The following is a 12,665-nucleotide window of genomic DNA, read 5'->3' on the forward strand; positions in this document are numbered from 1 at the left end:
GCGGCAGGTAGCCTCGTAGTTAGAGTGTTGGGCCAGTATTCGAAAGGTTGCTTGATCGAATCCCCGAGCTGACAAGGTAAAAATCTGTCATTGTGCCCCTGAATAAGGCAGTTAACCCACCGTTCCCCGGTAGGCCGTCATTGTAAATAAGAATGTGTTCTTAACTGACTTGCCTAGTTAAATAAAGGTTAACTAAAAATAAGAAATGTATAAGTGAATGACGCATATATCATTTTTTGAATGATTTGAAAAGTCTATGCATATTCCAATGCAAAAAATGTGTTTGCTCTAATTGAGCAACTTAACTGGCTGGTTGAGATGTTTGCAATGTATTATTTATCAAAGTGTAATTAATGCAAACCAAAATTCTTCATTTGTGGCCTATACTGAGGCTAAAATGTATTTAGCAGATTTTTTGTCTTGTTGTGCCAGTTAAAGGGGTCTGAAGCGAATGGTAAACATACTACATGCACTACTAGATGTACTCATAACATACACATACTGTACACTCAAACTCCAATTTGATTAATTTACACTACTGTTCAAAGTTTGGGGTCACTTAGAAATGTCCTTGTTTTCCATGAGAACATACATGAAATGAGTTGCAAAATGAATAGAAAATATAGTCAAGACGTTGACAAGGTTATAAATAATGATTTTTAATTGAAATAATAACTTTGCTTTCATCCCAAAAAATCCTAAATTTGTAGCAATTACAGCCTTTGGCATTCTAGTTGTCAATTTGTAATCTGAAGAGATTTCACCACATGCTTCCTGAAGCACCTTCCACAAATTGGATTGGCTTGATGGGCACTTCTTACGTACCATACGGTCAAGTTGCTCCCACAAAAAACAAAAAAAAAACAAAAAAAAAAACAACAGCTCAATACGGTTGAGATCTGGTGACTGTGCTGGCCACTGCATTACGGACAGAATACCAGCTAACTGCTTCTTCCCTAAATGGTTAATGCATAGTTTGGAGCTGTGCTTTGGGTAATTGTCCTGTTGTAGGAGGAAATTGGCTCCAATTAAGCGCCGTCCACAGGGTATGGCATGGCGTTGCCTTCCTTCTTGAAGATCCCTTTTACCCTGTACAAATCTCCCACTTTACCACCACCAAAGCACCCCCAGACCATCACATTGCCTCCACCATGCTTGACAGATGGCGTCAAGCACCCCTCCAACATCTTTTCATTTTTTCTGCGCCTCACAAATGTTGTTCTTTGTGATCCGAACACCTCAAACTTCGATTTTTCTGTCCATAACACTTTTTTTCCAATCTTCCTCTGTCCAGTGTCTGTGTTATTTTGCCCATCTTAATCTTTTATTTTTATTGGCCCGTCTGAGATATGGCTTTTTCTTTGCAACTCGGAGTCGGAGCATCCCGGAGTTGCCTCTTCACTGTTGACGTTGAGACTGGTTAGATTTAATGAAGCTGCCAGTTGAGGACTTGTGAGGCATCTGTTTCTCAAACTAGACACACTAATGTACTGGTCCTCTTGCTCAGTTGTGCACCGGGGCCTCCCACTCCTCTTTCTATTTTGGTTCGAGCCAGTTTGCGCTGCTCTGTGGCGGGAGTAGTACACAGCGTTGTACGAGATCTTCAGTTTCTTGGCAATTCTCGCATGGAATAGCCTTCATTTCTCAGAACAAGAATAGACTGACACGTTTCAGGAGAAAGTTATTTGATTCCGGCCATTATGAGCCTGTAATTGAACCCACAAATGCTGATGCTCCAGATACTCAACTGGTCTAAAGAAGGCCAGTTTTACTTATTTTTTTAATCAGAACCACAGTTTTCAACTGTGCTAACATAATTGCAAAAGGGCTTTCTAATGATCAATTAGCCTTTTAAAATGATAAACTTGGATTAGCTAACACAACGTGCCTTTGGAACACAGGATTGATGGTTGCTGATATTGGGCTTTTGTACGTCTATGTAGATATTCCATGAAAAATCTGCCGTTTCCAGCTACAATACTCATTTACAATATTAACAATGTCTACACTGTATTTCGGATCAATTTGATGTCATTTTAATGGACAAAAAAATGTGCTTTTCTTTCAAAAACATGGACATTTCTAAGTGACCCCAAACTAGTGTAGGAGGTGCAGTGTAGGAGGTGCATGCATGAATTATATGTAGTATGCTATGTACACACACACACACACTGGGCTGATACAGAATGTATATTGGCATGTGGCAGGTCTGTTTGCAGCAGTAATAGAGGGGCTCTGTGGTCCTGCTGCTGCTGTAATCACAGAGGTAAGCAGGCTCACTTAACAAGCAGGTTGGAATATGTGACAGGGGGTCCCACACACACACATGCAGTATGCTGCCGCCATGGTGGTTTCCTTTTACACATCTGTGTCTGAGAGCAGCATCGTCGTATCCTTCTAATTCTGGGTGGCTTGCTCTCTTATGGGTTTATTTAGAAAAACACCTCAGAGGGAGAGGGTAGTAAAGAGGGAGAAAGAGAGATTTATACGAGCGGGAGAGGGGGAAATAGAGAGAGCGGGAGATAGGGAGAGATATGTTGGTATAGCAGTAAGCTGTTGCTCCCCTCTGACAGCCTGTTGACTTAGCCTGTGTCCAGGCAAGAGAGATGTGCCAAAGCCTTGACAAACTGGATCTTTATACCTCCCTGGCAGAGGACCAAACCTCCACTCCCCTCCTACCCCTCAGTGTCCGTCGTGCCCCCACACTGTTCTCATCATGCCCACCAGCACTGTGGGACGCCACATTCTAGCCCTGGTCTAATGCCTGTGTGGTCACATGACAAGGGAGAAAACAGAGCTGTAAGTTAGGCAGATTTCACACTGACTGCTCATTCACACATACTGTAGTAGTATCCATCCAGACGCTCGCCAGGGCTGTAGCTACATATGAGGACCGAGCTCCGGAACCACCTGAGGTGAATGAAGCAACAGCAACCAATGTGATAATGGCTGGGGTCATTTTTGCTTGTTTCTGCTGTTCTCCTAATGCAGTGTCTTAAGAACATTTTGTTTTGTTACAGCCTGAATTAAACGTTTTTAAAAATGTTGTCACTGCCCGAACACAATACCCCATAATGTCAAAGGGGAATTATGTTTTTCTAAATGTTTACAAATTAATAAAAAATGTAACGCTGAAATTTCTTCAGTCAATAAGTATTCAGCCCCTTTGTTATGGAAAGCCTAAATAACTTCAGGAGTAAAAATGTGCTTAACAAGTCACATTAACAAGTTTCATGGACTCATAAGTGTACTTACTGTACCCCACATAAACAATTATCTGTATGGTCCCTCAGTCCTGCAGTAAATTTCAACCACAAAGACCAGGGATGTTTTCCAATGCCTCGCATAGAAGGGCACCTATTGGTAGATGCGTTTAAAAAAAAAACTGACCTTGAATATCCCTTAGAGCATGGTGAAGTTATTATTTACACTTTGGATGGCGTATCAATACAGCCAGTCACTACAAAGATACAGGTGTCCTTCCTAACTCAAGTTGCTGGAAAGGAAGGAAACCAATTAGGGATTTCAACATGGTGACTTTAAAATAGTTAGAGTTTAATGGCTGTGATAGGAGAAAACTGATGATGGATCAACAACATTGTAGTTACTCCCAAATACATACATGTTTTTTCTTCTCATTTTGTCTGTCATAGTTGAAGTGTACCTATGATGAAAATTACAGGGCTCTCTCATATTTTTAAATGGGAGAACTTGCACAATTGGTGGTTGACTAAATACCTTTTGCCCCACTGTATATGTATGTATATATCTCTCTCTATATATATATATATGTATGTGTGTGTGTGTGTGTGTGTGTGTGTGTGTATACAGTATATCACAAAAGTGAGTACACCCCTCACATTTTTGTAAATATTTGAGTATATCTTTTCATGTGACAACACTGAAGATATGACACTTTGCTACAATGTAAAGTAGTGAGTGTACAGCTTGTAAATTTGCTGTCCCCTCAAAATAACTCAACATAGCCATTAATGTCTAAACTGCTGGCAACAAAAGTGAGTACACCCCTAAGTGAAAATGTCCAAATTGGGCCCAATTAGCCATTTTCCTTCCCCGGTGTCATGTGACTCGTTAGTGTTACAAGGTCTCAGGTGTGAATGGGGAGCAGGTGTGTTAAATTTGGTGTCATCGCTCTCACACTCCCTCATACTGACTGGTCACTGGAATTTCAACATGGTACCTCATGGCAAAGAACTCTGCAAAAAATAATTGTTGCTCTACGTAAAGATGGCCTGGGCTATAAGAGGGCTGTAAGAAGATTGTGGAAACTGAGCTGCAGCATGGTGGCCAAGACCATACAGTGGTTTAACTGGACAGGTTCCACTCAGAACAACCTTAATGCAAATTAATGACTTAAAAATTATACAATGTGATTTTCTGGATTTTTGTTTTATAAAAATTACAGACCTCTACATGCTTTGTAAGTAGGGAAACCCTGCAAAATTGGCAGTGTATCAAATACTTATTCTCCCCACTGTATATATATATGTATGAATAGTTTTTGAAGGCACTGTAGCATTTGAGAGTTTTTAAATAGTATAGAAATGCAGTAATACTGATGGGCATGATGGGTACCTGCCCAGGGGCCACGACCTCCAGGGGGTCCCCATTTGATTATGTTAGTAACTCTCACTCAGATATCATATTAACATGGCATAAGTTGTGTGTTCATGTGTCAGTCTGATGGTGTTCAGTGTTGTTTTGGGGTGTTTTAACCCTGAGTTATTTTGACTGTGTGTGTGTGTATGTGTGTGTTTGTGTGTGTGTGTGTTGCAGTAGAAGAGAAAAGTGTTGACAGGACCTGTGCTGGCTCTGTAGCATATGGCCTAATTCCCCCAGTGTATTGTGGAATTTTTCACTTTGCAGAAATAGTTGACTATGGCAGATACTCGATTGTACACGTACACACACTCACACATTTGCAGCCAAACCAATGCATCAAACCACTATTTCCTGCTTCCCCAGCCAACAGGATCAGAACCATGTCAGAAGAATCACAACACACACACCTCGCACATTAGTAACAGGAGAAAAAGGACTAAGCTACACATATATTCTGAACATAAGACATGCTGTATGCAGCTACATAATCTCTCTCTTGCTGCTTTACTCATTTATACACACACACACACACAGGTGCGGCGATGTGACTGAGTGGAGTGTGTGTGTGTGTGCTGTACTCTACTGTACAGTCTGGGAGCAGGCCCAGTGATATGTCCATAAATAAAAGCCCCTGCTCCTTCCTCTGCTCCAGGCTGCACCGTGAGTTATGAGCCTGGACTGTGAGTGAGGCAAACCACTGGAAAGCTTCATGTTCAAACAGCCAGAACTTCTAAGCCCCTGAGTCAGCCACACACTCCACCAAAAATGCAAGTCATCCTCCTGGTTCAGTTTCAGGGTTAATAATGTTTGGCCCTTGGCCTTGTAGCATTGTTCAGGGGTTGACTCATGGTTGATCCTCAAACTCATTGTGTGCCTCTCTCATTTGCTATTTTTTTCACTGGCTTGTACTTCCTCTCACACTGTGTCCCAACCCCCAGGTTAGATTATGGTTGTCCCTCAGTATCTTGCACTCCCATGCCTATTCTAGGGCTAAATTATGTTTGGCCCTGGCTGTGGTTCTCCTCCCCGCTTCTGGGCTGAGTTATGGTTGGCACATCAGGCTAAAGGATGTTTGAGTATACTGCCAGGCTTTTTTTACTGCCACGGTTCGGTGCTGTTCACAATATGGCTTTTCACTGTCTGGATATTCCTGGACCCGGGTCCATTCCTCGATTCTGTTTTAATGTTGGAAAGGTAACCTGATTCGCTTTTGTACACATATCTTCCATTCTGCCCGTTGGTGCCACACAGAGAGCACAGCACGTAGGTTGATTTAGGAAGGTGAGGAGACCACATTACCCAGCAGGCTGAGTTTCAACCGTCTTTAGTGCTGTCAACTTTACTCAGCACCAGAATAGGATGCTTTCTGGGAATAGGAGTCCTTTGTTAGGTTAATGCTGCCATTCTAACCGGTCTTGTCGAAAACTGAACACATTTTATCATCCACTCCAGCATTACCCCTCAGTCCTGAGACCCAAGCAAAAATTACCTTTTCATTTGTCTGACTTTCATTTATCTGTAAGTCCAGCCCCTATATTTAGCCTCACAGTGGAGTGTGAGGCCCTTTTATTTTTAGGACAACCAGGGCTACAAGTAGAACACAAAACAATTTGATATCAACAGTTGCATTCATGGGTTTTATTGACAATCATCAATAAAAAATGGTCAGGTCCCACAAAGCAAAAACCTGATAAAACTGAACTCGTATTAAGTTCAGAAATTGTTTGATGAATATCCAACTAGCCAGTGACAACTGTGTAGAGTTTGGAGATTGTGACAGCAGCTATGTGAGCTTATTAGAGTCAATCAATCAATCACATTTATTTATCAAGCCAGCATCAGCAGATGTCACAAAGTGCTATACAGAAACCCAGCCTAAAATCCCAAACAGCAAACAATGCAGATGTAGCAGCACAGTAGCTAGGAAAAACTCCCTAGAAAGGCAGGAACCTAGGAAGAAACCTAGAGAGGAACATGGCTCTGAAGGGTTTGCCAGTCCTCTTCTGGCTGTGCCGGGTGGAGATTAAAACAGTACATGGCCATTAAGGCCAGATTGTATTTCAAGATGTTCAAACGTTCATAGTTGACCAGCAGGGTTGTAGAGGGTGCAACAGGTCAGTACCTCAGGAGTAAATGTCAGTTGCCATTTCATAGCTGAGCATTCAGAGGTCGAGACAGCAGGTGCGGGAGAGTCAAAAGCAGCAGGTACCGCGACAAGGTAGCACGTCCCGTGAACAGGTCAGGGTTCCATAGCCGCAGGCAGAACAGTTGAAACTGAAGCAGCAGGACGACCAGGTGAACTGGGGACAACAAAGAGTCATCAGGCCAGGTAGTCATGGTCCTAGGGCTCAGGTCCTCCAGGAGGGGAGGGCAAGAGAGAGAATTAGAGGGAGCATACTTAAATTCACACAGGACAACAGATAAGATGGGAGAATTATACCAGGTATAACAGACTGACCCTAGCCCCCCGGCACATAGACTATTGAAGCATAGATACTGGAGACTGAGACATGGGTGGGTCGGGGACACTGCAGCCTCGTCCGACCATACCCCCGGACAGTCCAACCAGGATATAACCCCACCCACTTCGCCAAAGCACCGCCCCCACACCACTAATGGGATATCAACAGACCAGCAACTTACTACCCTGAGACAAGGCTGGTTATACCCCCCGATGATCTTCTCCATCGTACGAGCCCAGGGGGCGCAAATCCATTACAGTATTATAGTTACTACTGTATGTCCTGGTATTTCCTATGATATTATATGTAGAATAACCCCTTACAACTCGTGTGTAGCTTGTGGGCATCATATAGCAAAACATTCCATGTTTGTGAGAGTCTCAGCTTTTCATGGATGGCTTTTAATAATGTGTAGCTCAAACTCCTCAGACATTTTTGTGCAAAAAAAAGACCTGGACCGGGCCCCTTCGGGATCCGCCCTTGTCGCACAAACACCACTCTAGCTCAGCCCCTGTTAATCACACAGACTAAGGGTTGCTATCTACGGATTTAGAAGAAGCACCCAGAAGTAGGTAGCTCAGACACACTATTTTCAAAATGGGTTAGACGTTACATCTTATGGTGGAACTCATTGGTGTAATATCAACAAAGTCAAGTCGTTACATCTGTACTTGACATGACTCCATTCATTTATATTTTACATTCTGGAAAGCTGTCTCATTTTTCATCCCTCCTGTCTGTTTCTCCTCCAGTCATGTTTTTGGCTGCACTAAAGAAAACATTGGCCATGTAGTCCAACAGGAAATACTCCCTCATCTGTTCATGGCTCTGAATATCAACATGAAGAATTGGGCTTTATGAGGAGTTCATGTGTACCCCTCTCCTCTCGCCGCTAGCCCTGGGGTCGCCCTGTCCGCCTGTCCGCCCCCCTTGTCCCTCCCTCCAGACCGCCTCCCCCACCCCATTCCTCCTGTGTCTCTGTGGATCCTCCATGGAGGAGAGGAGGGTCTTGGTGGGAGCACTAACCCTGCTTCACTCTGCCAGCTCTGCAAATAATCAGAGACAACCTCTGATTCACATGTGTTAGTCACACTCTGAGACAGCCTTACAGGACCTTATCAGTTGTGCACGCACTCACATTCTCACAGACACACATTCCATCACACACTATGGTGTACATAAACATAGACTCTCACACTTTAACAACAACACTTCAAGTTACAGATGCACACTTGCACAGAGTATGCAGCATACCCAATACATGATTATGGCTGAGGTTCTCACAGCACATCTCCTCCAAGCTTCTCTCCTCTACCTGTGGAGTCTGGATCTCTGTTTCCATACAGTATTGTTCCCATCAGGATATTAGGAAAAGTGGTTGTCTGTCAGTGGGTGGGTGGGTCTGTTAAGTGACTATCATCCATTAGTTCAGCTAACTTTACCTTAACAGGCTGCCACCCCAGGCAGACTAGTATGAGTATTCTAGTGTGTATGCACTGAACCATGGCATGCCATGTGATCGTTTGTTTGATCAATTGGTTAATTTAAGGACTATGAATATACAGTGGTTCCTCCTTTTAAAAGTTGCAGCGTACTGCGGCGCAGCTTGCATGGGGCCGCAGAATTCTATGGCACGTTATTTAAGTGCCAACTACTGGAACCATTCATGCTAATTAGGGCTAGTTTGACCACCAGAGGACATCTTTGAGAAGCATTTGATAGCCTTCAATAATGGCTGTACTAGAGAAGGCGGACATGCAGGAGACCGGGGTTCAATTCCCCAACACGGAGGAAGAAGTAGGCTGTCCTTGTAAATAAGAATTTGTTCTTAACTGAGTCCGTATGTGTTATTTCATAGTTGTGATGTCTTCACTATTATTCTACAATGTAGAAAATAGTCAAAATAAAGGAAAAACCCTGCAATGAGTGGGTGTGTCCAAACATTTGACTGGTACTTGCTTAATTAATTTGATTAATAGTATGGTGTATCTGTTCCAAGAAAAATAAAAAACCCTCTGGGTTTCCGTTAGGATGGAATGGAAAATATGGCGCTGCACAACGTGACGGTCGGGAGTACAGTACATGGGCAATTTACGGGCAGGGCACGTGGGAGACCGGGGTTCAATTCCCAACGGGGAGGAAGGAGTAGGCTGTCCTTGTACATTTTTTTTCTTTATTTTATTTCACCTTTATTTAACTAGGTAAGCTAGTTGAGAACAAGTTCTCATTTACAACTACGACCTGGCCAAGATAAAGCAAAGCAGTGTGACAGAAACAACAACATAGAGTTACACATGGAATAAACAAGCGTACAGTCAATAACACAATAGAAAAAAAGAAAGTCTATTTACAGTGTGTGCAAATAACATGAGTAGGTAGCCAATAAATAGGCCATAGTAGCAAAGTAATTACAATTTAGCAGATTAACACTGGAGTGATAGATGAGCAGATGATGGCGTGTTAGTAGTGATACTGGTGTGCAAAAGAGCAGCAAAGTAAATAAAAACAATATGGGGATGAGGTAGGTAGGTTGGGTGGGCTATTTACAGATGGACTATGTACAGCTGCAGCGATCGGTTAGCTGCTCAGATAGCTGATGTTTAAAGTTAGTGAAGGAAATGTAAGTCTCCAGATAATAATTTGTTCTTAACTGACTTGCATAGTTAAATAAATGGTATCATGCTTGTTAATATTAGAAGCCTCTTCCCTAAGTTTGTATTATTCACTGCTTTAGCACACTCCAACAATCCTGATGTCCTAGCCATGTCTGAATCATGGCTTAGGAAGGCCACCAAAAATCTTTACATTTCCATCCCTAACTATAACATCTTCCGACTAGATAGAACTGCCAAATGGTGCGGAGTTGCAATCTACTGCAGAGATAGCCTGCCGAGTTCTGTCATACTATCCAGGTCTGTGCCCAAACAATTCGAGCTTATACTTTTAAAAATCCACCTTTCCAGAAACAAGTCTCTCACCGTTGCTGCTTGTTATATACCTCCTTCAGCCCCCAGCTGTGACCTGGACACCATATGTGAACTGATTGCCCCCCCCATCTATCTTCAGAGTTCTTACTGTTAGGTGACCTAAACTGGGATATGCTTAACACTCTGGGTGTCATACAATCTAAGCTAGATGCCCTAACACTCTGGTGCAGTGGTCTAGGGCTGTGCCACCAGAGACTCTGGGTTTGCGCCCAGGCTCTGTCGCAGCCGCGACCGGGAGGTCCGTGGGGCAATGCACAATTGGCCTAGCGTCATCCGGGTTAGGGAGGTTAGGCAGGGTTTGGCCAGTATGGATATCCTTGTCTCATCGCGCAGACACTACTAACAATTGGATACCATGAAATTGGGGAGAAAAGGGGGTCAAATTTAAAATAAAAAAAGGATGCCTGGTTGCTCTTTAAAAGTGTTTTTCTTGCCATGCTCATGCAACAAATGTAGAACTAAGAACAGATATAGCTTGGTTCACCCCAGACTGACTGCCCTTGCCCAGGACAAAAACATCCTGTGAGGTTCTGCATTAGCATCGAATAGCCCCCTGTGATTCAGGAACCAAAATATTCAGTCTGTTAGGAAAGCAAAGGCTAGTTTTTTGAAAAACAGAACCTTCTCCACTGTCCAATCTGGTTTCCGAGCTGGTCATGGGTGCACCTCAGCCACGCTCAAGGTCCTAAACGATATCATAACCGCCATCGATAAGAGACAATACTGTGCAGCCGTCTTCATCGGCTTTCGACTCTGTCAATCACCGCTTTCTTATTGGCAGACTCAGTAGCCTTGGTTTCTCAAATGACTGTGTCGCCTGGTTCACCAACTACTTCTCAGATAGAGTTCAGTGTGTCAAATCTGAGGGCCTGTTGTCTGGACCTCTGGCAGTCTCTATGGGGGTGCCACAGGGTTCAATTCTCGGGCGACTCTTTTCTCTGTATACTTCAATGATGTCGCTCTTGCTGCTGGTGATTCTCTGATCCACCTCGATGCAGACTACACCATTCTGTATACATCCGGCCCTTCTTAAGACACTGTGTTAACAAACCTCCAAAAGAGCTTCAATGCCATACAACACTCCTTCCGTGGCCTCCAACTGCTTTTAAATGCTAGTAAAACTAAATGCATGCTCTTCAACCGATTTGTTCCCCGCACCCGCCTTCCCGACTAGCATCACTACTCTGGACGGTTCTGACTTAGAAGATGTGGACAACTACAACTACCTAGGTGTCTTGTTAGACTGTAAACTCTCCTTCCAGACTCACATTAACCTCTAGCGACGAGCAATCCCGTATCCAGGAGCGTAATCATAGCCTCAAGCGCATTACCATAACGCAACGTTTCCTATTCATGAAAATCACAAATGAAATGAAATAAATATATTGAAACACAAGCTTAGCCTTTTGTTAACAACACTGTCAGCTCAGATTTTCAAAATATGCTTTTCAACCAAAGCTACACAAGCATTTGTGTAAGAGTATTGATAGCCTAGCATAGCATTAAGCAGGCAACATTTTCACAAAAACAAGAAAAGCATTCAAATAAAATAATTTACCTTTGAAGAACTTCGGATGATTTCAATGACGACACTCTCAGTTAGATAGTAAATGTTAATTTTTTCCAAAAAGATTATTTGTGTTGGCGAAATAGCTCCGTTTTGTTCATCACGTTTGGCTAAGAAAAAGACCGAAAAATGCAGTCACTACAACGCCAAACCTTTTTCCAAATTAGCTCCATAATATCGACAGAAACATGGCAAACATTGTTTAGAATCAATCCTCAAGGTGTTTTTCACATATCTATTCGATAATATATCAGTTGTGACAGTTGGTTTCTCATCAGAAGCGAACGGAAAAATACTGCAGCTGGAGATTACGCAATAATTGCAACGGATGACACCAACGATCACCTGGTAGATGTAGTCTCGTATGGTCAATCTTCCAATGATATGCCTACATATACTTCACAATGCTGTCGACACCTTGGGGAAGCGACAGAAAGCCTAAGCTCATTCGTGGCCCAATCACAGCCATATAAGGAGTCATTGGCATGAGGCGGTTTCAAAAAATGCGCCACTTCCTGATTTGATTTTTATCTGGGTTACGCATGTAACATCAGTTCTGTGGCACTCACAGACAATATCTTTGCAGTTTTGGAAACGTCAGAGTGTTTTCTTTCCAAAGCTGTCAATTATATGCATAGTCAAGCATCTTTTCGTGACAAAATATCTTGTTTAAAACGGGAACGTTTTTCATCCAAAAATTAAAATAGCACCCCCTATATCCAAGAAGTTAAGCATCTCCAATCCAAAATTAAATCTAGAATTGGCTTCGTGTTTCGCAACAAAGCCTCCTTCACTCATGCTGCCAAACATACCCTCGTAAAACTGACTGTCCTACCGATCCTTGACTTCGGTGATGTCATTTACAAAATAGTCTCCAAAACTCTACTCAGCAAACTGGATATAGTCTATCACAGTGCCATCCGTTTTGTCACCAAAGCCCCATATACTATCCACCACTGCGACCTGTATGCTCTTGTTGGTTGGCCCTCACTACATATTTGTCGCCAAACACACTGGCTCCAGGTC

This window comes from Oncorhynchus masou, chromosome 15 (genome assembly GCF_036934945.1).
Source record: "Oncorhynchus masou masou isolate Uvic2021 chromosome 15, UVic_Omas_1.1, whole genome shotgun sequence".
NCBI classification, from domain to species: Eukaryota; Metazoa; Chordata; class Actinopteri; order Salmoniformes; family Salmonidae; genus Oncorhynchus; species Oncorhynchus masou.